The sequence below is a fragment of the Falco rusticolus genome, chromosome 3 (genome assembly GCF_015220075.1).
Source record: "Falco rusticolus isolate bFalRus1 chromosome 3, bFalRus1.pri, whole genome shotgun sequence".
Classification (NCBI taxonomy): Eukaryota; Metazoa; Chordata; class Aves; order Falconiformes; family Falconidae; genus Falco; species Falco rusticolus.
The window spans coordinates 29,566,669-29,592,595 of record NC_051189.1 but is presented as its reverse complement, the minus strand read 5'-3'; the positions used below and the strand labels follow the sequence as shown (position 1 = coordinate 29,592,595).

Genomic DNA, 25,927 nt, shown 5'->3' with positions numbered 1-25,927 from the left:
CCATGATTAAGAAACTCTGGCAGTTTGTGACTCTTAGTTTGTTTTCTTGTATTTTGATGCTTGTGTTTGTATGCTAAGGTGTTCACAAAAGTGAAAATACACAAAAAGTGAACACTAAGAAAGTGTTTTTTTGGGAAAGTTGTGAAATGGATTACATTTTCCGAAAGAACAGTGTGTCTCTTTTGGTAGCGTCATGGTCAAATAAGTAAATATGTATTTTGGTAAGGAGCCTAATTTTGAAAACATATATGGATCTGTCCCATCATACCTTCCTTACTGTGTTTGTAATTCCAGACAGCCTTGGAAACACCACACTTGTCAAATCCAAGTTTGGATTTGGGTGGGTTTTTTTCGTATTTCATGAATTTGAAATTGTTTTTTAATTCTATGACAGTGGTCTGAATTGCTGCACAGTAAATACATTGGATTTCTATTATAATTAGCACAAGTTAGGGATGAAGTAGCCAGGAATACCAGTAGTGGCGCCTCAGGACTTTCTGTGGAGGAAAAGGTAGCTGAGAACCAACTTCTGTTAATTTTTTTACCTTTCAGCTGAAACTGTTGCTAACAGAGCTTATTTGGGTGTTTGTATTTCCATTGTGGAGGGATCTGCCCTCAACTAATGAAAAATGTCAAACTTTCTTCCGCTGAAAATTTGGTAGAGGGGATGGAATAATCCTGTGCTGTGGCTGCTGATCTCTTGTGGGTACAGAAAGCATTGATAAAGTCAGATGGAGAGACACAGGGAAGGAGAAGAGCGAGAATGTGACTTTACATGCTGAAAATCATCCTGTGACTGCTCAAACCTACTAACACAGTGCCAGAAAATTATGCATGCTTTGGAAGTGGCTGCAGCAACGGATGCGAGAGGCAGCTTTCCCTGAAAAGGAACAAAAACTCTCAAGAGAACCCACTTGCTTTAACTTTTGATTCCTTCTACTTTTGTTTTTGTGGGTTTTGGTTCTCTTTCGTGATATGGAGGATGTGACTACAGTCAGTTCCTCGCTGTACTCTGCCCAAGAGCCGAGTGAAGCACTGATGGAGGGAGAGAGCAGGTACCCGGCACTGTCACTCCCAGCGGATGTGCCAGGAGGTGAAGGAGTTGCCTCGTCTCACCCCTGAGCCGCTCACCTCCTCCAAATAGGTACTTTGTCAGCATGATAGTGTTGCAAGTAACACTGTGAGAGATGAGGGCAAAGGTAATGGTGGATTTATTTGTATGACTCCAGAAGGATGATCCTGGGAAGTGGAAGTAGCTCTTGTGAAAGCAGAGGACCACTTTCACTAGAAGTGGGACAGAATGGCAGGGTGGAGCTGACTATTCGGGTGGAAAAACCCCCACATACCCCTTTATAGTATTTCCCATCTGAACTGATGTGAAAATACACGAACTGATTATGGCTGTTAGGTCAATGCTTCAGCATAACATAAGAAATTTCTAGCTCCTGCTGCAACACCAGCAAACCAGTTACCACTTTGTTTTGCTCAGATGAGAAGCACCTGTATTTTATCAGTTTTGTCTTTGGCAATCTATGTGATTCAGGGCTTTCCGCATATGAATTAACCAAGTTAAAGGTTATGCATCACAGAGCATTTGGTTATAACATTCTTATATGGTGAAAATTAGCTAATAATTTATATGAGCCATTAAAACTTGTTTAGCTTTTACCTAATAAATATTTATTAGCTGCTAAGTATCAGTCATTCATGCCTGATGAATGAGGTTCTCCAGGAGGCAGCTTCAGCTAGGAAGGCATCTTGCTCCTGCCCTCTCTGCACGGTTCTACATTAAGCGACATCTTTCCCACCTGCTGCTTTTTGCCCATGGTTGGAATGTCCCTTTTCAGTGCTTGTCAACGAGTCTGGATGGAGGTGTGGGTATCTTGCCCTTCGCAGCACTCAGGAAGGGGCCAGTTCGCCAGGACAAATCCTCTTAGAGATGTGAATTCATTTGTTTTGCTGGGAGGATTGAAATGGATCATCTACTCAAGCGATGCTGTAATTTCTCCTTGGGAATTGAGGTGGATGTTATGCATGTCACACAGCTGAGTTTCTGAACACATTTTTCTTTTTAAAATCTGCTTTTAAACATCAATATACTCATTTGTGAGGCTTAAGCATCCAGAATTGACAGGTGTTCTTTTAGGACTAGGCATTCTTCGTGGAGAGGCAACTAGGAAGGCAGTACTAAAATAAAGCATTAGGGTATTTAGGATTGCTGGTTCTGCTTTCGTGTTGGGGGATGACAAGTGTGGGTGTACTACAGATGCCATTTTCTAGCACAATGGTGGCCATGTGAATGCATGTAGAGTTCGGGGTGGAGGGGGCAGGATTTTCTACAGGACAGGGAAACAGTAATTCATCTATATGTATTATGGCGGTTTGATAGCACAGACAAAACTTGATTTATATATGAAAGCACCATGTATTTACGAGGAGGGAAAAAAGGCAGGACAAGGGGGAGCTAAAAAGAACTGGCCAGAATTGTATTGGTCAATTTGTCAAGGGACAACAGACTAGGTACAAACATGCCAAAAGACAAAATCCACCCCAAAGTCAAACGGATTTTACCATAGTCAGCGACAACCTAGCAGTCTAGCCTCAAACAACATCTTGGGATACGCTGCTGGGTCTTTTAAAAAGAAATGATTGGTAAGTGGTATTTTGCTGATGCATTAAGCAGTGGTTTGCTGCAGAATTGCCTTGGGGAATCAAAACAAGTTAGGGACTTTACTTTTTCAAATGTAAAGTTTCTATTGCCTAGCAGTTCAGGGATTTCCACGCATCAGCATGATCTGCTTGGATTATGCAGCCGGATTTAGTTATATGCTTTTACCATTTAAAGAAGTCAACACTTCTTAGCAATTTTGTATAAGGAGCACTAGATACTGTATTAACTTTCTTTTCAGTTGGTGTGTTCTGTGTGAGGTTTTATTTTTTTTTTTTTAAAGAGACTGCAGCATATGAAACTTTGAGGATTAAAAGTAACTTTCAAGGGTGTAATTACAACACAGTTCTCTGCTGCATTACACTTGTTTTGTAAACTGTTATTATGCAGCTGAACTTACCCTTTGAATGAAGCCTTAGGTACCACCAGAGTTAATATTTAAACAAAACCACCGGCTTAAAATTGGCTACCCATTACCCCACATACATTAAATTAGAAACTGCAGTAACAAAGTGAAAAGGTTCTTGTTTTATAGCATGAGCTGCTTTCCCAGCCTCAGGCAGCAAACTTATTTTAAGTCTTTTGCTCTGAAGAAAATAGAGTTCAGGCCTCCAGCTGCACATGGCCATCTCAGCACCGTGAAAATAGAAACCGGTGCTATCCCCAATGCATAATTCGTCCTATAGCTAACAGGCATTCATACAATACAGTAAATGGTGATGGCTCCTTTGAGCATGCCGTGAGTGAATAGTGGCACTGGGGCTGCAGTGCCTGCACTCGTGTGCCCGTTCCTGGCTCAGCCTCTAACGTTCTGCGCCTGGTGGGAAAGGTGCCCGAAGGATAACACGGGCAGCTTGGCAGCCTTGCTGGGGTGTGCAGGGACCCCTCTGCTTTTGGTGAAGTAAAAACGGACCTTGCAGAAACGAATTCTGCTGAAGTTATGGGGAAACTTAACCTGATGTTGTAGAGCTGTAGAAATGAACAGACCTCAACTTTGCTGGGATCCTTTGGATGGAAATACATTGCTTCAGACTTTACAGAACATGAGTGTGTTCTGAATTTGTATAACTGCTGTGTGATGTGTTTTTCTTCTTTCCCTCTCTCCCACAAACCAGTATTTGTTTCTTTCCCTTTACCACATCAGTGTTACTAATTACTGCCACCAAAACCAGAGTTGGGCTCAAGATAGTGTTCACTGTTGAATATTTGAGAAGCACAGCATAAAGTAGCTCATGTTAATAGTGTCCTTTTCTTCATCTGCTTCTGGGCAAAACTTTCTAGAGCATTTCTTAATTTCCATTAAGAAATTTGGGATACTCTTGCTTTTTTACTCTTGGTTGTACCTGAGCAAATGCCACCAACTTGAGTGAAGTTTGTGTTGTAGTAATTAGAGATCTTACTCCAGCATACCAAAAAAAAAAAAGAACAAAACTGTAGCTTTGGAGACACTGAAGAATGGAATACTCTCAGGTAGAAAGAGGAATACAGAAAGGTGTTGGTTTTCTTACGGAGTGAAAGCATGACAGAGACAGCTGACCTGTTACTTGTTTTGGTAATAGATACATACACATCTATTTCTCTACTACTTTGATTTTTAGAGGAATAAACATGAAGCAATGAAAATAAATATAGTACGTCAGAGAAAGGTAGAAGTTTAGGTGGCTTCTCAGCAAAGAGAGGGAATGCTTTGAAGTCTATCCTGTGTGGGTGTGGAGTCATAAGCATGCATGCGAAACTTTTCATGCATTACAATGCCTTTCAAAAGAGATTTTTTTTTTTTTAAATAGGCTTCACCAAAGTGATTCTTAAAATAAAAAATAAATAAAAAATCTAGCTCCTTACTTGCTCACAGCTTTCCACCCCTCTTCCAAGCTGTTTTGTTGCTGTATCTGTGCGCACATATGATGTAGAGTTGGCAGAACTTCATTTATTTAGGAAAGTGCTTCGGTCATGCTAGGTATCCATCAGTCACTCTGATGAATGTAGAGAAGTGTTGACTATTTCATGGTTATGGCTTAAGGAAATTAATCCCCACATTAAGTGGATGCTTGAACCAGCAGGAGAAGGGCATTCAGAGATGTGTGGCAATTTCCCAAGTATGTCCCTAGTGCCAACAGCGGGGTGAGCAGCCCTCCTGCCTGAGCCCCACCACCAGCTCCCCCAGGGCTGGTGCCCCATGCCCCCAGTGGCACCTCTGCAGAGTTAGAGGAGGACTGGGGTGGCTTGGAGGCTCCCCAGTTCTGCTGCTGACTGTGTCCTTGCTGGGGAGCAGGTGATCTGGGCACATGTCTGGGAGCCCATGCTGCCCTGCGGTCCCTGCTCTGTGGCCTCACTGACCCTTTCCTCTTCCCATGGGGGAGGGTCTGGGTGGCCCAGCTGTTGGCATGTGATGGCCATGCTGCCTGTGACCTGCCTGTGGGCCAGGGCCCATGGCTTGGCCACGTGGTCTCAGCAGCTGAAGCCAAGCTAAATCAGGAGGCTTGAGGATTTCAGTCATCGAGGGAGAGAGGTCGAGCTGGCAGTGGTTCCTTGTTGCAGGAGTCCACATCTGTTAGTGCGTGTGCTTTGCTCTACTGGATGATGATTTTTGTTTTGCTGGGATTTAGGACAATCCCAGTCTCTACTTCTGACTAGATGCTGCTGAAGAAAGTGTTTTGGTTGCATAACACTAAATAGTGGTTGGTCCATCACCACACTAGGCTCTCTCCAGCTTTTGGTGGTTGTCAACCTTTAAATAAAGCTTTGTGCAACTATTATATAGTTTGTGTGGTGACAAGTATACGCTGGGATCCAGCTGGGCCTCATATGTTAGATATGTGCAGTAGATGCTCTCTGGGGAGGCTGGTGGCGATGTTCAGGTTAGATAGATCCCACACATTATTCTTTGTTACACTTGCATCTGTCTCATTTTCTAGGACCTCTCAATTGTTAATAGAGCCAAAAAAAAGATCATAGGGGTTTAAAGTACAAGCACACACTTGTATGGTGTTCTAAAGTATTTTAGAGTTGCAAATAAGTAAATAAAAAATGAAGAGAACCTGTATTTTCAGAGCAGTTGTTTGCAGCATGAATGAAAAAAACCCAAAAACTAAATCAGATGCAATCCACAGTTTAAGCACGTGTTCCAAGTTAAGCATGCTGAGCAAGCCCAAGTAGGGTCCCTGGTGGGACTCCTTATTGTGCATAAAGTGAGACGTGTGGGGGCATCTGATGGATGTCCAAGCTCAAGAGTCACAGGTTGTGTGCAATTCCTAATCCAGAAGTGGTATCAAGGCACTGGGCCAAAATTGACCCAGTGTGTTCGTTGGAGGGTGTGTTGGCTCTGTTAAAATGCTCCATGAGGTGGTTTCACAGTTTTGGACTGATACAAGACAGGCCAGAACATGCTGTTGTCTGCTGGAGATTTGTTTATTTGTTTATGAGCTTACAAAATAATGTAGTCAATGTTAGTGCTCTGAAGGGCGGACAGAATGGTACAGAATTCAGTATAAGCACCAAATGGCATGAATGCTTAGACTGACGCTGCACAGGTTGCTTTGTTCAGTATTGTATATATCTTGGTGAAGAGGCTGAAGGAAGCAGAACCCACCAAGTATTGCACTGGGAGGAGCAGCCTGAGTAGCCCTGGCTGAGCAGGAGCAGCTGCCAAATGCAGAGAAGAGGCAGCTGGCTGCCTTTCAAGTTTGTCCTAGGATCTGTTGCTTCTTTTGAAAAATAAGGAATTAATGAAATTATATATACCGAAAGCCGTTTTTGTGCTGTGTTTGGCAATTAAAGTTAGGAATGCGGGATGCAGATTACTGCAGATAAGTGTGGAATTGTCTCAGTGGAAAAGATGAGTAACTCCAGAAAAGAGTCCTGTACAAGTGGCTTACTTATTTTGGTTAGCCCTTCAGAGAGGGAATTGAAATGACAGAAGTCTGTGAGTCTTGACAAGTTTCCACCATGCTATCTGGAAGAAAGGATGTTTCTTCTGTGCCTCATGTGAAGGAAGCCAGTGGTTGTCATTGCTTGTGGAATTCTGTTGCCTGTCATTCCTAAGTGTGACCAAAGCACACTTGTGCAGTGTCCCCATTTCAGTTAAGTAATACTTTCCATCCCAAGCCTCCCTTGCAGACTTAATTTGTGAGTCTTTTTTCTTACTTGATAACTGGCAGTTGCCTGCTCTTCTCTGCTATGAAATCCTTACCCCTGCCCTGAGCTGAAACTACTAAACAGGGTAGAGATAAGCCCATGGCATCTTGCCTGTCTCTGGAGCTGCAGCCCAGGCTGTTTGATAGCCACTGCCTTGCTCCTGCTTGTGGGCACAGACCGTAGATGTTTGCAAGGGCTGGAGTTGCGCTGTATTGTCTGGGAATCTGCAGCTGTAGACTTTGGTCTAGCATTGAGTTGGCCAACTCGTACCAGGTATAGGTACTGGTCTAGCAGTGCAGAGGTGGTGCATGTAAACCTCAGCAATGTTGCAGAGTTGGGTCCTCTAAAGCTGATGCCATATGTGATACATGGAGTGAGGCCTTAATTCTGCTCTTACATACTCTCCATCCCTGGAAGTTATTTATGTTTCTTGTTCTGTTCTTTGTTTCCTGCCAGAGAAGCTTTGGTGTGATGTCCCAGATAGATCAGGCACAGATGAGGTCTAGTTTATTGGAGTACTTCACTTGAAACTGTGCTCACTCCTGTGTTCCTCCAAAACTGTTGCCCTGCCCCTGGACTGGGGAGCTGGCAAAATTCATATGCACATGCGCTGTGGTGAGTGCAGTAAGGTCGTACCTCTGAAGCCCGTAGTCAGTTCTGCTCTGTTCCAGAGGATTTGGCAAAGCCAAATCCTTCCCACTCTGCCGTTAGGCCTGGCAGATGAATGTGATTAAAAATAGATCTGGCCGCTAACTGCTTGAATTCCCAGGTGGCTGAATTTCCATGTAATGGGACTTTCACAATAATTTATCCGCTCGGGGTGTATTAGTGATGAAAAGCTGCCTTTCTGCAATCACAGTTTTATTCATCATGTTCTGTTTCTGCAGTCGCTCAGCCTTTATGTCACTCATCTTTGCTACTAGGTGGCTTTTGCTACTGTAAAATCTGAGGTAGTCTACCAAAGAGAAGCTATACTGGGTAATTACGCCTTTATTACCCCTGCCCTAGTATATCCTTTTTTTTTTTTCTCTCTCCATTTTTCTCATATCACTTCAGCCTCAGAGCTCAGGTGATGAGACTTGTTTGCTCTCTGTTAGTGAGGCTGTCCTCCTGTTTGAGGAGTAGCCGACAGGCAGTGACCTGCACCTGGGTGCTCACATGTGACATGGCAAACCCTGGCCTGGGTGTCTGAGGTGCTCGCTGTGGTACCTGCTTCTCCCATGGGAAGGTCTGTCCTTGGTGGTGAAGGGCTGGGCTCCTCCTGAGGCTGCCTCACCAGCAGCAAAGGGTGGGTGGTGTCTTGGAAAGTAGGAGAAACTGGCATGGGCTACATGGTGAAGTGGTTTTTCTTTTTGGGAGCTGTTTCATTTGACTGAAGTTCCAGAAGCTGTGCTTCGTGCATGACTTGGGGAAGCAGATTTCCAAATTGTATCGGTGCAGTGGCTTGGCTGGTGCCAGCAGTCAGTATGACGTGTGTTTGTCCCTCAAGGTGTGTGACACCTGCTTGTGTAATGTTGATAAAAGCAAAATATGCAGAAGTTTTTCCCCCTCCCCTTTCCCAAGTGAAGCTTCAGCTTTGGACCTCTCAGGTATGCCAAGGGAGTACCTCAAAAAAGGTGGTGTGTGAGTTTGAAACCACAGTATAATCTGCAGTGTGGGATTTCTGCTAGCAAGTCACCTCTCCCTGCCTGAGCAGCATTTTGAAGATCTTGACAAGGAAAGTGTAATTGATAGTTTATGACGTGTTTATATGGAAACAACAGTATTTTACCACAGACCCAGATTTTTCACTCTTTTCCCATAAATCACCTTAAACTGCTCAATTATGGAAAGTGTATGCATTATAAAGTTACTTTTTGTTTTTTTATATCCTTTACGTATATTCTTTGGGAAATTTTTATAAAACGTACTCTTTTTTTACGTCATTAACTTCCTATGTAATTTTCTTCAAGTGTTGCGCGATACTGAATGAGCATTCCTCCTGTTTCTTGAAGTATCTTGCCTTTGTTAGTGTATAATGTTTCTGCAATTCATTAAGCTTTATAAGAGTTTCTTCATAGTGAATGAAAAGAATTGCAGGTATTTCAGGAATCCATGAATAGCTATTTCATAATAAAAGGCTAATAAGAGGGGAGCATTTTTATCCTGGTAATCTGAGTTTCCAGAGAGGTGAGTACTAAGAGCTCAGTGTTAGGGCCTCCTTGCTAAAACTTGATACTTCAGCTGTGTAAAAGAAAGCTGCAGTCTTCAATGAGATTGCAGAGAGATAAAAATACAGATCCGCGCTGTGTCGGAGTATTTCTCGCCACAGCACTGAGCGAGTACTGAGGACTCTTTATATAAACCAGAAGTGACAGCAGTGTTGCCCTCAGCACGGCCAAGAGCTAAAGTAGGAGGACTGGGTAACAAGTCCCGTTTGAGTGCCTGTAAAAAGTAAATAACTAAATCACTTGCAAATTCTATAGTATGCTACGAGTCTGTCTCTGGTAAGGAGTGTTAAATAATTCTGATTTGGAAGGACATCTCGGCATGACCGTTTTACCTCATAGAAAAGTAATTCTGCTAGATTTCCTTTGCTCTATGCAGCGAATTGCGGTAGCTGCTGTGAGGGAGAGCCCTTCAACCTTAATGCCTTCCTTTTAGGAAGTGGTATTGGTAATGGGAAGTTGTACAGATTACGTTATATCAGTGCCTGGTTTCTGTCAGACAGCTTGGCAGGAAATGCTGCGTTCTCTGCTACGAGATTTGGTCCTCTAATGGTGTATCTTTCTAAATGCAGTCTTAAATGAGATGCTGTGGCATGACTCTTGCTTCATGACTGTACTTAAGAGTATTGCTTTTAAATCATGGAGGCTTATTGTACTTCAGTTTACTTATGTTTAATTTTTAAGCAGGGATTCCCCTTGAGCTAGGTGCTCAGTTTTACTTAAGGCACATAATAAGGTAGGTATCAGGTGCAGATGATTGTTTAACAGCCATGGATTTTCACAGTATAATTAAGGTTAATGTTTTCCTAAATTTATTTAGTTTTGTATCTTTTTCAATTAGTGTCCAATATAAAAGATAGGTTTCTAGGCTACCTCTGCTCTAATTTTTTGTATTTTCCTAATGTAGTTTAATTATTTCTGAGGGGGAAAAAACCCCCTCTGGTTTGGCTTCAGTCTTTCAGCAACCTATAACCTTAGAGGAATATGCTAATGCCTGGAATTCAGCTAAACTTTTCTTTTTCCTCTCTCATCAGTAATGATCAGGAACAGGTTTCCATAATCTGAGCCTGCCTCTTCTAAGGGCAGTAACACTACCTGTGCTGTGCGTTCAACCCACACAAGGTGGGTTTCATTGCAGATGCTGAAGAGGGAACACCTCAGTCAGTAGTTCCAACAAAATAAAGGTCTTTTTTTTTCCTGTTGTCAGAAGCAGCCTTAGGATTTCGATATTGGGGAAATTACCCCCAAAGAACTGTAAATTTACGCATGGTACTTCTGCTGTAGCAATTTTGAAAATGATGCTCATTCCTTCCTAAAGTAGGAGACATTTGATTTAATGCTACTGGTTCAAGGCAGTATCAGCAAGATGCAGACAAATCTTACCCAGGTATTTGAAACACTTAGATGATGTCTTGCTCCACACAGGAAAAAATTTAGGCCCAGATAATAGAGCTCATTGTACAAGTTTAAACTGGGAACCTGTTTTCTGCCTTAGAAGGATAGAATATACACGGAGTATGCAGCTTGCTGATGACTTCCAGTTACCTGTGATTGTTGTTATTGCAGCAACTATGCTTCAGGTGGAAATCAAGGAAATTTAGAAATATATGCAAGTTTTGTTACCCACATAAAGACTAAAAGAACCCCTCTGTCCCCCCCCAGCCCCTGTTGTGATCCTCAAGGTGTTATGAGGCATTTGTGTATTGTTTTCTGTTCCTCACAAGAGGTACTTGTATTTGAAAGAAATTAAAAGCCCCTGTGGGAATGCCTGTTCTGTAGGAAGCTGTCAAGGCTTTCTAGTTGTATATGCAGTAATGCTTACATGTTACTTGCACAAAAGTTTATTGCTCCTATGTTTAACTTAATCACAGAGCTCAAGCATATAAAGGAAGTAGAATCTGGGACTTGTCCTTCCTTGGTGGTGGCTGGATTTTGTGAGGGTGTTTTCGTGTGTGTGTGTGTGTTAAGTACAGAGCTTTATTTTTTTTCTAAAATTGTCCTTTTATCCCCTTCAGAATTATTGCAATAAAGGAAAACGCCCATTTTTAATAGAAGTAAGTGCAATATGGAGTACAGTCATGCATGCATTTATTATTTTTTGACTGCCTGTACAAATTACATTCTACATACTGTGCTGCAGTGTGTTAGTAGGCAGTCTGATTTATGGTTGAAGAAAAATACCATTGCTAGTGTTTTTGAGAGCCTGGGAAGGAAGGAAATAGGTAGCCGTTCTGGTTAGCTTTCGCTCTGAAATGCTTGGCCTTCAGTCAGAAGAACAAAAGCCCTCTTGTTGGTTTATGAGATTTTGGGGTGTGTCTACACCCTAAAAGTGTCATAGTAGCATTTATTTTGGAAGCCTTATTTGGAGCTTTCATCAACACCTTGATGAGGAGGGGAGAGCTGCTATCAACTCCCATGGCTGGCCAATTTCTGTCTTAATACAGCCAAGAGGGAAACATCAGCAATAATGCATCAGTGCATCAGCCTTTGCAAATCCTGCCTGGACCTGTCTTTCTGGCCTTGAAGAAAGAATGAGATGTTCACCAAGATTTTTGGCTAATCTCTGTATAAATATGGCTTGTGGTACAATGAGAAGCTCTGGAAGTAGATGATCTACAGGTGTTTTAACACAGGCAGCTGGTGACTTCACTTTGCTGTCTTCAACTGCCCATCTAATACAAGATCCAGTTCAGGATTGCAGCCTGCAAGCCCTTCTTAATGGCCTTTGAAGACTTGCCTTGGTTTTGCAAAGGGACCGTGTGGCTGAGAACTGCTGAAAAGCTACATGTAAATCTGTGCACTGAAATGATAGTAAAGCTTGCTCCAAATCAGAATATTTTCCCCAGCTCTTATGCTGTAGGTGTGACTAATGTGACATCTTCTAATCCCATGCCTATGTCTACAGGCGTAAGACTGAAAATAATTTTCTGTGTAGTTGTGGAGCCCGGGGCTGGTGAGAATGCTGATCTCTCCGTGCAGAGCCAGGACAGCTCAAGCCTGGTGAGAAGAGTGCCCTCCGCTTTCCCACCATGACCTCATTAGCTTTTCATCGTGGCAAAAGGGAGGAAGATTGTTCCTTCTGCAAGAAGCTGTGGCTGCTGTAGCAGCCTGCGCTCTCACAGCCTCTGACATGGATGTGTCAGAGGCAGCAGGGGAACTTAGTGATCTGCGGGAGAGCTCAACAGGGTGCTGCACAGCTTAGACATACCCCCTTCACTGGTACAGGGGATATTGCTGGTTCTCAGGGTCTTTCCCACGGCAGCAAGGGGAATTGGTGTAAGCAACTCTGAGTTGTAGTAGGGAAGGCAAAGACTGGGGATCATGGATTTCTAGTTATTAGAGATACTGTCTTAATAGGTTTGTGTTACAAAGACTTTAGTGTTCTTCTCACTAATATAAGCAACAGGTTATTTAAATTAGCGTTGAAGGTTTGGAAGCTTTCTTTTTCTGTGCTTGGCATTTTAGTTAAAAAAGGCAACCTGAGAGAAAGAATTCTTGAGTGTAGTTCGTGTATCCTGTGTAGTCATCTTGCACGCCTGGGATACGGAAGTCTGCATTGACGTCTGCTGTTGTGAGGAGCATCCAGTGGTTTGGCCCGGACCTCGTTATCCGAGGAGTTTCTAGGTGGTGTAAGTGGACTTCAGAAGACCTGTTGGGTAGCACCCTGGAGCTCTCTCCAAAGCTTGCCCTGCTGTGCAGGAGTTGCCGTCACTGAAGAGTGATAAGGCAGGCTTCACTCATGTTATATTCAATACCTATGTATAGGGAGTGTGTGCACAAAAGTGTTCCAGACATCTGCACAACCTTCATTCAGGATCCTTTGTCTCCCATGCCACAGACCAGCCCCTGATTCAGAGACAGCTTCCTTCTGCCAGCAACTCCTGCCCTCCCAGTGTGGGCAAAGCGAACAAATGATCTTAATTTTTTGCGCCATTTGAGAAACCTTCCGGCACTGGGAGGTCCACACAGTCCTGGAAGGTGTGATGGGACCCACAGGAGGCACATGTCCATCTGGAGCAGGAGCTGGGGACAAAGCAGGGTGCCTGAGGCATCCTGAGCAGTGCTACATGCCTGCGTTTAGGAAGCTCAACAGGGCTCCCCTGGCTGCAGTGACTAGATTTCCACTGATTAAAGTAGGATTTTGGACACTGAACTCAAGGCAAATGCCTGCCTAAAAGTAGGTGTCTGCTGCTGAATCCCTTGCTTTAAGCCTGGCACTCTGGGCAGCTGGGGCTCTCTAGGAATGGGTTTAAAATTCTCCATGCCTGTTTGTGCTTTTTATCTTTTCCTTTTCCCCTATCACTGACGAACAGCAGTGGTACTTCAGCTTGCAGCCAGGAAGCACGGCGATATCCTGTAATTGCCTCTCAGATGTTAGCTGGGAAGTTGCTTTTGTATAATCGTCTTGTTTTGTTCTCATCTTGTTTGTTCCCACAGCCTCCTATTACATTAGGACAATATGTCCCTCTTGGAAGGCTTTCTAAGCCACTGTAAGGTAATTTCATCTTGCTGACCAGGACACCATTGTCTGTAAATGCATTATATGCAGGTATCCTTAGGGGGTTTTCATACTGTTTGGGCATTTATCAATAGCCTGGCTCAAAAGAGAAAAAGGTGACACAGGAATAGGAACTGGAGTGCTGTCTTACGCTGAGGAAATAGGTCCTTATTGTCTGTCAGTAGAATAGGTGTATAATTACTAGAAATTTCAAGCACTTTCTAACACAAGCACATCTCACATTTACAGGTTAGCCCTAGGTGAATTTTTCTGCTATTCTGTAACTGATAGGTGTACAATGCTCTTTTACATAGAAAAGAACTGTGAATTTTGAACTAGTTTGACTGGTTTCTGTCTCCTTGCGCGATAGATATGGGATGTTTAATTTTAAGCCTTAATAGATTACACTTCATTCTCATTGTGCATGAGAGAAAATACACAGTCTGCAGGTTTTACAAACCATTACATCCTTCCGAGATACACAACTATTCAGACTTGTGCTATCTTGTGGATTTTGATTACTGTATCACAATGCAGCTACTCCTTTGTTTTCCATTCCTCAAAGTGGTGTGTGGAAAATTTTATTTCTAAAGCATTATGTTCAGCATGCATGCTCCTGTACACAGTGGATGGCATTGAGAAAGGATCTGATATATGTTACCATTCGTTTAATGACTGTACAGGGTAGAATTAGTAACTGGAGGAGAGTTGCAGTGCTCCAGGTGTGGAACAGTATAACTTTCATAGCAGTCATCAAGTGACTATAAGCGGCATATGAAGAGGTAAAAAGTTTACCTGGAAGAATTTTTTTGGCACATAGTACTGTGCTAATTAGACAGCAGAATTGGTTTTCTATACAGCCAGGTCTGCACATTCAGTTGCATGACAATGACGTCTGGGTGCTTGTATACTTCAGAGCTGAAATAGCTGCTGTTGTACATGACCACAGAAATACAGCTTCTTCTTGCTGAAAGAGCTCTGCAGTCAGGAATTATGCTGTGGTTGCTTTTTATTCCTTCCTTATGAACCATCCAGAGAAATGAGTACCTGCTGTCCCAGTGCAGGGACAAGTCACCTACTTGGTTGGGTTATACTGTGTCATTATAAATAAACAGAGGTCTCTTACTGGAACCACCAGCTGCAAAAGTATGGGTCTGCAGCCTGAAGTTGTGGGATTTGGGGGTTTTTTTTCAGCACATCTTATGGCAGCACTGAGATACTGACGTTTCTTTCCAAGTCTCGTAAATGTGCTGTTGTGACAGTAAGTGTTCCCTTGGAAAATGCAGAAGATCTGCTGGCTTTGCAATGTGCCTTTCTACTGTTAATTCCAAAACTCATTCAGACCTACTGGAACCTGACGTTATAGGTGCCATTTCGGTCAGAGATTGACTCCCTTCCTTAGCATGTGTTGGAAGGACTGTTCAGCTGTTAACTGAGGAGTCTGAATTCAGACGTAAAATCAGGACTGTGGACAGCCCTCTGGGGAAGTATACCTCTTCCCATTGATCTGTAGAAGGACCTTTTGGTCCTAAATTAGCTACTCTGAATTGAAGTAGTTAGGTGTCTGAAATACACAGTGGCTTTCTGTCTCCCGATTTCCTTAGTCTTGTCTGAGAGTGGTGCTGTATTAAAGCCCTGAATTGGATAATCCAGCTTGAGGCCAGTGGGTTCAAAATTACAAGTGAAGTCTATTTGTAGTGATTATACTAATTGTACAGATATTGAGAGGGAAAGGAATGTGCATATGGGGAGCTCACTTTGATCCTTTGCTTCCCTGTGCCAAGCGGAGAGGGTCACTAGGAGTAGATGGAGTTAATGTTGGAAAAATACTTCAGGTTTCATTCAAGGCTGATGTTGCATTTCAGTCCATGGCACTTTTCATCAGGCTGTCTGAGACTCCCCGCCTATGCAGGAGGTGCTGTTGAGGTTAGGTGGCTGCAGTCAGCAGCAGAGCTGAGCACTGGCGCTGCGAGGAGCAGTGCCCTTCTGCTGGGTTCCTTGTCCTGACCAGCCACCATGCTGGGCACTTGCCAGAAACTCAGAAATCATTGATGAATAAATACATGGGGCAGGAGCTGCCTTTAAACTAGTTGTCAGCTGAGAGTGTGAAATCAGCAACTGATATCCCTGTTATGAAGAACTGATTTCACTTTTGCCCTGTCTAAATTGAATGAAGTCCCACTTCTGCATTTGTGGGACTGTCTGTGCACTCCAGAAAAAGGAAGAGGCTCTGCCATGTGAAATCCTGGCTTTGGGGAGGGGATGAGGGGGTGAACAGGTGTGGGTGTGAGTCATATTCTTTATATACCATGTGAGAGAGCACTGTGCAACAACCTGTGCATGACAGAATAAAGGAACATGAAAAAGTTCAGCATTAATCCACTCTGGAAGCCGTTTCTTGCATAAGAGGGATGGCTTGGGTCTGTTGATGTCCAGCTGGGGAAGTGGGGTAATCTGGGTATGACCCTATCATAAGGTGCAAGCTACCTGTCTAGCTGTGACCTCTCTTCAACCTGAATCCCGTGCTTGGAACAGAGTGCCCACGTCTCCTTCTTGGCCTTCTCCTGATTGAGTGGAAACACCTTTAGTCACCTTTAGTTTCCTTGAGCAGGGATGTCAGCTGCTGGCGTGCATAGCTTTTGCTGGCCGGGTTCATGTAGCTCTGAGAGCAAGGGACAATTACATCTTAACCAAACACGTCAACACATATTGCATTGTTAAAAGAAGTAAGCCTTTGAATCCCCAACATGACAGTCATGATCCCACAGTCATTACAACATCAAGCAACAAGTCTGAAAAAGATATTCAGCTTGGTGCTGTTGCTTGAGATGGCTTCAAGCTAGAGCAGCCAAGCTCCATGGGTGGCATGGGACCACAGCTGCATCCTGTGCTCTCTTCTGAGGTGCTGAGGTTTGAAAGAGTAGGAGGATGAGGTCTCTGATGGGATGCTCTGCTTTGCTTTGGCAAGCCCTCAGGGTATTTATTGCAATAATGTGTTCAGAGGGGAAGTAACATGGCAAATAGCTGCTGTAACTGAAGGTTTCACGGTATCTTCTGTGCTTTGCTTTGAAAATACAAGCCTGAGACTTGACATATGCCAGTCTCACTGGGAATGCAGAATGGATCTGTGTTTAATTCCTCTTTGGCATTGGGGTATAAATAAGGAGTATGTGCCCTGGAAATTTTTCCAGCTGCTTGCAGAGAAGCAGTAATGGAAGCTCAGCATTGAGATTGATTGATTACTCACAGATTATAGAGCAGCACTTGCAGACAGTTTTACTGTTTAAACACTGCTTGGTGTTAAACCACTTTTATAGTAGGCTGCAAAGGCAGACGTCCATTTAATCTGTTTGGCTCCTTCAGCACTGCATAATGTCATGAACAACAACCTTCTCCAGCAAAATGGAAACCTTCAGCTGAGTGATCCAGTGGGAAAGGCTTAGAAGTGAGGGGGAAGCTTGTTCCTCTTAGTGACTCCTTTGGTGAATTTGAGTTTTAACTTTCAGTTGACAGGGCTGATTATAAATTGATAATAGGATAGAATATATCCTAGGATATACTATATATCCTGGATATAAATCAATAATAGGGTATGAAATTGGTTTCCTAAGATAGCATAAGATGGAGAAGTGGTGTAAGGTAACCTGAACTATCCCTTTATTTGCATCTCATGTATTGGTTTAAAAAAGACAAAAAAAGCAGTACTATTGCAGCTTGCCCCTCGGCATACAGCCTATAGGTACTGAGGTTTTGTGGTTAGATCTCTAAGTGCCACTTTTATACTTCGCTTCAGCAGACACTGAAGAACTGCATTTGGCTGTCACACACCCAAGAGCTTTCCATTTTGTGTTACCTCCAAAGCATGGCTGTAGTGGCAACAGAGAGGGGAACAGCGCAACCCCCTTTCGTCCTCACAAAATGGGGTTTTGAGAGCCCAGTCCCCACCGGCTGGTCAGGGCTAGCGGGACACGCCGCAGAGCTGACACACGGTGGGCTGGGGCGAGTTAACATCCAGTGGGCACTTGCCCGAGGACACCTCGCTGGAAATGTCTCCTCAGCTTTCTGATGACAAAATGAGGTTTTTCACTCTGAATGCAAATGATGTGCCACTTCAAACTGGCCCTGCTGGGAAAGTAACGAAGAAAATGCCGCATTGTCTGTCCAGGCAGGCCGCGGCTTGCTTGGAGGGTCGCCTTTGGCTCCCGTTTGCTGCCTGCCGGGAGCCGGCGCCTGTGAGGAGCGGCGGTGTTCCCAGGGCCCGCTGGCCACCGGTGCCGTGGGTGGTGGGGCTGGTGGGACAGGCCCTTCCCTCCTGCTCCGTGACCTGCTATAGGAAGAGGGAGTGACCTCCAAAAGCAGATGTCAGTAATACTGGACTTCCAGAGCATGGCCTGGTCTTTCACTTTAAAATTGTAAACAGGCTAGTGAAAGACGTGATGTTTGAACAGAAAATGAAGAGCAAGCCCTGGCTCTCTGGCAGGCCTGGTGGCTGATGGCGCTGTCAGCAGAGCCTCCTGGCTCTGCCCTCACCCTGGTGACTGAAAACTGAGGCATTATCCCACAGCTTTGTGCTGTGTTTTGGGGGATCTGTGTCACATTTTGGTGTTCTTCCTATAACCATTCATTTTTCCCCTTACAAACTAATTTTCAAAGACTGAAATAGAGGTTTAAGCTGTCCAGATGCATACAGTGCCGTATCTGAGCTGTAAGCCGTTGGAGATCTGCTCTCCCAGCCCATCAGAGCTTTCGCCAGGAGACTGCAGCATGGGCCCCACGTGTGTGCACATGCCATGGGTGGAGGGAGGACCAGAAGCCCTAGGGTGTGAGATTATCTCCATAAGGCAATTTTTTCTGCAAGTGGAATGCAGCTATGTATCACACTGGACGAGTATCATTAGTTTTCATGGGATGTGTCTAGTGTGGACTCATTTTTTTAAAGAAATTAAATGAGCTGGTGACTCTGCTTTATCAAAATGCCAGTAGCTGTTGCATTTTTCTGCCTAATGGCCTTTGTTTATCTTGTCGTTATGAAGTCGAATGTACTTCTGAGTGACTTTTAGGAAGAGACGTCAGCTACTGACACAAATTGACTTTTCAGCAGAAATGATCATCACCTTCTCGGTTCTCAAATGCTTCCTGGTTGTCATCTGCCTTCATTCAGTTATTGTCCCTGAAAATGGTATATGGAAGTATCTTTCTGATCTCTTCTGTCTGGTAAAGCGAGTAAACAAATGCTGCTTGCTGTGATGTAGCGTGTTGCAATTGCCTCCTTGCAGTTGTCTTCCCCAACATGCCATAAAAAGCTGCCTGCATTTGTATTATTTCACAGTTGTATTTATCAACAGTTCTCATTCCAATTTGCTTAGATATGTTTATCAGAAAACCTGATTTACACACTTCATGCCCTGCTCTGTGAGGAGAGGTTTATTTTCCGTCAAAATGTCTAATTTGAGAAGAAATGAAATACATTATTATTGTGTGATAGAAAACTCTTCTATGCTTTCTACTAAAACCACATTACGTGTGCATTCTTCTATCTAGCTGTATAGGTATACATACCTTAAAATATGCTTTGTCTTGCATTGCTCTCATTTGAAACATAGTCTATGACTGCTCTGTTTTCTCAGATATACGTATGCAAGTGTACTAGTAACGTTGCAAAGCTATTCTGTGTTATGCTGCTGTGGCAGATCTGAATGTCTTGCTGTATGGTCTCTCTAAGCAGAGTCTTTATCCTCACTCTTTGTCCTTGGATTTTTTTTTAAGCTCCCAGAACCCAGGTAGGTGAGCAGGTTTGTGCAAGGTCAGGTCTATTAAGCAGCCAACATCCGTAACACTTAGGCTGATGAAACCCCTTTTTGCTTGTTCCATTTCCGAGCGCCCCTTTTATTGAAGCAAACAGAAATGGGAACTAAGAAGCTTTCTAATGCCATCACTGTAGCAACCTTTTTTATTGCTTGCAGAGAAAAACCTGTAGTTTGAATTAAACTTTTGTTATTAATCTGGGGATAGCCTTGTAAAGCGCAATTGCTTTGGACATATCTGCAATGAAACCTTAAGAGAATTTATCCATTTGATTGATGGCTATACGGAGCAGATTATGTGCTGTATTTTTGAAGCAGAACTGTTGGAAATAAGGTGCAGATAACTGGAATACATTCTTTATCCAGAATAACTCAGGGATGACAGGTTACTTATCCATTGTGTCCACTATTTTTGCCAACACTTAACCATATTAAGTAGCATAAAGATGCCAGTGCTGAATTAGTTGCTTCTGTAAGACATTGCTTAAAAGGTGTTTTTGTGGTACTTGGAAATGTTGCTGAATTGACAACTTAAGAAAACACCCTTTCTTTCCATTCATTCCACAAGGTACAGGTTTAACAAGGAAATGGGAAAGTTGATCCAACATCCAGAAATGAAATATTACTAGAAGAGATTTTGTGGACTCGATTTATATCAGTTGAAATCTCTTTCTGTCACCCTTCTCCCTGGGCAGCTTCCTCTGTATGTCTTGGCCCTCAGTTGAGAGTCTAGTTATCAAGTGTGACACAGAAGTTGGTATCAAATCTAAATCTGTCTGTGCCTGTGTGGGCTGTCAGTTGAATACATTTTATAGCGTGCCCTTGGATTAAAACAGGGAGTAGTATGGGTCACTCAAGCTTTCAAGATATGCAAGTTCAAAGTAAAAGGACAAGCAAGAGTTGCTTCCCCAAAGGATCACCCCATAAATATTTTTGATAAGTACAAAAGCAGAAGCATGGATATGGCTGCTTGACTGTAGCTATTCATAAACTACAATCCAAGGAAGAGTGCTGTGCTAGCACTGGCCTTCTCAGTTGATACCTCCAGGCACGAGTCTGCAGAAGAACATGAGATTGCTTTTTGACGTGTGCTGATACATGTTGGGTTGAGGTTTGCTTTTCCTACCATGCCACAGAAATATGGTCCTCAAGCTGGAGACCTTTATCTGATAAGGGATTTAAGAATAAGGCAGAATGTTTGGTTTTTGAATTTGAAGTATGAGAAAGTTACCTTTCTTCTTCCTTTCCTCACCTTCCAAGCCAGGTGATATGTTTTCTTAATCAGTAGGTAAATATACTTGCCAGCTTCTTGTTTCTCTACAAGACAGATATATAGAGAGTTACGTATCTCACTAAGTGCCAACAATGCAAAAGAAAGTTAAATAGCATGGTCCCTGAAATACATGAATTTGGTCTGTTTTGTCTGCTGTGCGTTCACATTGCCCCTTCTCAGGAGGTGGCTTAGGTGTGTAGCCAGAGAAACATATCAGGAAAGTGGAGAAAAAAAGAAATAAAAAAGGGAACTTCACAGACCCCTTTCTGGTTTCTGCTTAGTACCTCCCTGTTTTGTGCTGTATTGTAAGCAGTGCTTTAGCAGTAATACAGACAAAGCCTAACAAAGAGACTTGCTTGCTAGCAGAAAGTTGCTTAAAATAACTTACTGAGGATAAAGAGGCTGCCCAGGTCAATAATGCTGTGAAATCCTCAATGCGTAATAGGTCCAGGAGGTTTTGTAGGCATATGGATTTTTAAAAGCTTTAGACTGTTGATAAGGCAGTAAATGTTGTAGTGTGCTGCTAACCTTGTATTGATGGTGCTGGGACAGTTTTATGACGATTCAGAATTAGGCTATAGAAATACTGAAATCTTTGTTCCCTTCAGCAGAACTCTGATTTAAAGTATGAATGCTAGCAAGAAAGGCTTGTTCTTTGTTAACAGATACTTAATACCATTAAGAGTCTTTGTTGTATTTTACTCTTCAGTCGGATCTATGACTGTTAAAAATGCTGTCAAACAACTTAATTGGCTCGCTTTCCTTTAAAGCAATGAAAGCTAATTTATCAAATACAGTGTAATTTATCCCTACCTTCATTATGAATGTAATTCTTTTGGTTCTAGTTTTATGCAACATACTTTTTAAAACATCATCTGAAGGTAATCAATATGAAGCTTATTTTAGACAGTTTTCATTAAAGGTGGTTATCACTCATGATAACTGGGAGAGATTATGTTATCAGTTCACTAATCCTTCAGTTAAAGCAGCAGCTTTCTTGACCGTGCTTTAAACCAAAAAATGGTAATGTGCTGTTTGAAGATGGCCCCTTACGTAACTCCAGTTGAAACTTCTATTTTGAGAAATACCTATATGTTCATCTGCTGAGCTGTTTGATCCATGTTCTGCCACATCCACGTGCACAGCTCATAGGGAGGGAGAAGCCCAGGGGAAACGTGCAGGAGCTGGGTGGGGAGGGGAACCGCTGTAGGAAATCCAGTGTCAGCCTTTCCACTGCTCATGGAGTAACTCTTTTATTACAGCGTACCTTATACTATGTGATTTCAGCTTGATGTTTTCTATGTACGTTTGTGAGTTTTTTTAAGAGCAGACATATGTTAGATGGTTCTTCTCAGGAATATCAATCCATGCTAATAGTTATGGTGTGTGGATGCATCTTACAGCAGGTATGGAGGCTCACAGTGGACTGCCTCACCAAGGGTGTGCCTTGTTTTGTCTTGCTGTGCAGTTGATGTGGAGTCAGCCGGCTGCAAAACTGTGTGCGGAGAAATTCCTAAAAATATAGTTCAAATTATCTTTCAGTAGTTCTGCTCAGTATACCCATCTAGTTTCCAAATGCAACTCTGGGCTGTATTTGTCTTCAAAAGAATTAGTCCCCTTGGTTCCCTTCCCCAGTCTGACACTGCACTGCAAGCCCCAGGGAGCCAACAGGAGAGTCAGATATGGAGGGAGGACAGGAGGGAAAATCCTTCCTTCTTTTCCTTGGCCCCACCTGGCTGGGAAGTTGGCTGGTGCAGCAAGCACGGTGCTGTGTGCCTCCCCCAACCCAGGCCCAACCTGTCTGTCATCTTTGGCTGGGGAGTCAGGCAAGCTTGCCTCGGTGATGCACCAGTTCCTCCTCCGTGGTGGAAGGAGGGGAGCAGTGCCTGAAGGGCAGCATACCAGACAGAAGACTGCTCCTGAAGCCATGTAGCCTGTATAAGCCGCGATATCTCTGATTTCACTCAACTGCTTTTATAGTAGAAGTTATTAGAGTGATGCTTTATTCCTATCTGAAGTAAACTCATTTCTTATCTTTGTATGCATCAAAGAGGATATGAACACCGAGCCTTTGTAGCAAAAATTCAGTTAAGACAGACAGGATCAGAGTGTCAAATCCAACAACTTAATCTTGTAGACGGGTGAAATGAGTGGGAGTTGGCACCTGGAAACAGCAATAAAGTCATCTTAGTTGTCTGCTGTTTGGGGATCTGGGATACAAAGAGATCTGTCTCAAAGATATACCTGGTCTCCCAATGCTTTCTGTGTTTGCTGTCTCTGAGAAGGCTATACCAGTGGAAAGAGTAGCAGTGATAATCATTTATCCTATTGGCTACAGAGATCATGGGTTCTGGCCTAATTTAACGAAGTTTTGGATTTACCTATGCTGTTCCTGCCAGATGACAAACTGATCCCTTAGCTCTGTGCTTCCAGCCACCACCCAACAAGTTGGAAGTTGTTACCTGAATAAATGAAGTTGTGATCAGTTTCATGGACTGGAGAAAGGAGGTTGGCACATGCAACACATTCTGCGGGCTAACGCAAAGTTCACATTGATCTGCAGTTCACTTTGCATTTTGCCTCATTAGACAGTACCAGTTTTGAGCAGAAAATCTTCTCTGTCAGCACCCAAAGTCAAAAGTGTTTCATTTAAGCATACTTAAAGCTTACTTGAACTCTACTTTCCTTAAGTAAGAGTCTAGCAAACCTGGGGTACGAATGTGTTATCACTAATATTCATCTTGGTTCTAAAGGATCCAGGATTCCTCTTCATTTAGAGCAGTTTACAACCTTCCTCTGAAATAGGTTGCATGTGTTTATGGGAGAGAGGGAAGTTCCTTCAGCTAATAGCACACATTTTTAGAAAGATCAAACAGATTTTAGATCTACCAGTAGCCATTTTTCCACCTGTGGGGAGCTTTGGTGGGACATCACCAAGGGTCCTCTGACTGCAGGTGGTAAACAGAAGTGGCCACTGAGAGATTTGTGGACCATGTTGTTGAACGAGTAAGTCCCTATTGAATAATAGATTATGCATTCAAGAACTGGAAATGCTCACTCCTTAAACTGCAAAGACTGATTCTGTCTCACCTTTGACAAACTTTGGGTGCCATACATAACCTTTGCTAGTAATATTTAATTGGTGGTTAACGGAACTTTAATAATATAGTAGTTTTGTCTATAATTTCCCTGTTTATGCCAAAGGAATGTAACTGATTGAGACAGTTTATTGCCAATTCTTGCTACTAATGGCAAAAATATCTTAATTTAAACGATTTCATGCTAGTTGATTCTGGGTTCATCACGTGGGTTTATTTTGCTAAAATCCACAGGCTGGAAAGGAATCAATATGGGGCTTTTGAAACTGGTGGAGGTTTGCAGTGCTCCCACTACGATTGATTACAGCTGCTTTTGTAGGGCTTTAAAAAGAACAATCTGTATTAAAAACATCATTCTTTGGTATGAGCTCGAACAGCTCCAAATAGGTTTCCATGGGGGCTGCCCTGCAATTTGACCACTTCAAGGGGCTGCAGTAATCACCAGTGGGCCAGGGCAGCAAGGCAGAGGAAAGGCTATTAGGTGGGGAGTTATTGGCATGCATGCCGAAGAGGTTACCCTGGCAGCTTTAATCATTCATCCACATTCTCAAGAGGAGGGAGGAAAATATAAGTGTTAGTTCTTCTGATTGATTAGGGAAGAGGATCAGAAAAATACGAAAGGAGAGGGGAGGTATGCATGGAAGAGCCAGCGTGCGTTAGATTTAAAAGCAGTGACTGGGGCAGGTACATGTAGTTATGACCTCTATGCCAAAAGCTACCTGCTTCTCCCGTTACTGTCAGACTTGTGACTGGTGATTCAAAGACAGGCTAACCTCTTCATTCAGCATTTTCAAAGGAGTACATTTAGCTTCTTGGTCACGGCTGTGCCTTAAATTTAACCTGTCTGCACATGGGCTGTTGTGTCCTTAAAAAACTGATTAGCATTTTGAGCCGTGACAATGATTTGCATGGTGGTTTTGATCCTATTTTTGGTGAGACCGAAGGGTGCTTTTTAGAAAACGTGCAGAAAATTGCTATGCTAATTGAGATAAATCAATCCGTGATGCACATTGCTGGCTGCTGGCTTCTGATGCTGTTTCGCCTGCACATTGCCCTTTAATATTTCAGTCTGAAGTAGCAGTTCAGAAGCTGATTCAGCTATAGCCCTTCTAAAATAGTTTCCATGTTGTATTGTGCCTACGTCAAAGGCAAAGTTGAAGAATAAACTGTTCTTTGCACCAAATGATGCTTGGCATGAAAGCTGAAAGGGCTTTGAATCTGTTAATTTTGGGATTCCCGGAGAAACTTGAGTATTAAACTTCTGCTTTTACGTGGGAAACAAGAATTGCTGTGTACTGTACCTTGACTGTTAAGCACATTTTCAAGGTAAAAGAGACAAGTAAACTGCAGTATTCAGTTCTGGGTTTCATGTACAGGGAAAGACCTGTTGGTGTGGAGTCAGGGAATGTGATAAATCAAGGGGTTCACATGAACAGCACAGGAGTGCTGTTTGCTTGCATGGGTATATCAGAGTTTGCTGGGCCCTTCTATCATTCTAAGTAGCTGTTTTTAACTTGAAGTAAGTTTATGTGGTCATTGGGTTAGGAAGGTCCCTTGGTCCTAACCTGTAGCCTGTGTACAGGTGATCTCACCACGCAGCTCTCTGGCAGTAGGTCTGGGGAATGACCAGTGGGGCTGGTCCTCTCTTGGGCATGGGATTTCAGCATGAACTGCTGTAGAACCGCAGGAAACTTTAATTGCTGGAGAAGAAAAATAAAATGCTGCAGTTTCATATCCTGTGATCCGGATACAAGCTTTTACTTGCTGAGTCATGAGATGAGGCCGTGGGACTTCTATTGAGGAGTCTCTGCCCAGGTGAAGAGGTACTCTTCTTCACTGGGGTATAGTGGTGGCTGAGATCCACAGAGGTAAAGGTTTTTGTTCCAAAAAGTGCTGTATAACTGAATGAAGATGTACATGTATTGTGCAGGGTGGATGATGAAAGCATCTTTTGTAGGAGCAGACCCAGCTACGCTCTCACTCAGCTAGTAGTCCTTTAATACTGCTTCCCTAGTTGGATAGCCTCGGAGGGATGTTGGGTAACTGATGAGGATCTCTTTTTGTTCATTTACTCAATACCAGTTGTGGCTGGAGAGCACAGAGCAAGTAGTTTGATCTGTCCTTCATCACAAATCATGCTGGTGGTACTCGTGCATAAGGATAGAAAGCCCTGCCTGATCTTGCTGCTGTGCTTGCTTGCCTCCCTCCTACGTCTTCATACAGCAACCTTTGTCCCACCCTGGGC

At 43.2% G+C, this 25,927-nt stretch overlaps 1 protein-coding gene across 1 annotated transcript in view; it reads left to right on the top strand.

The window, feature by feature from the left end:
* Nucleotides 1-25,927, top strand: part of SDC2 (syndecan 2) — a 60,600-nt gene that overhangs the window by 15,631 nt on the left and 19,042 nt on the right. The gene's annotated exons all lie outside the window — the stretch shown is intronic.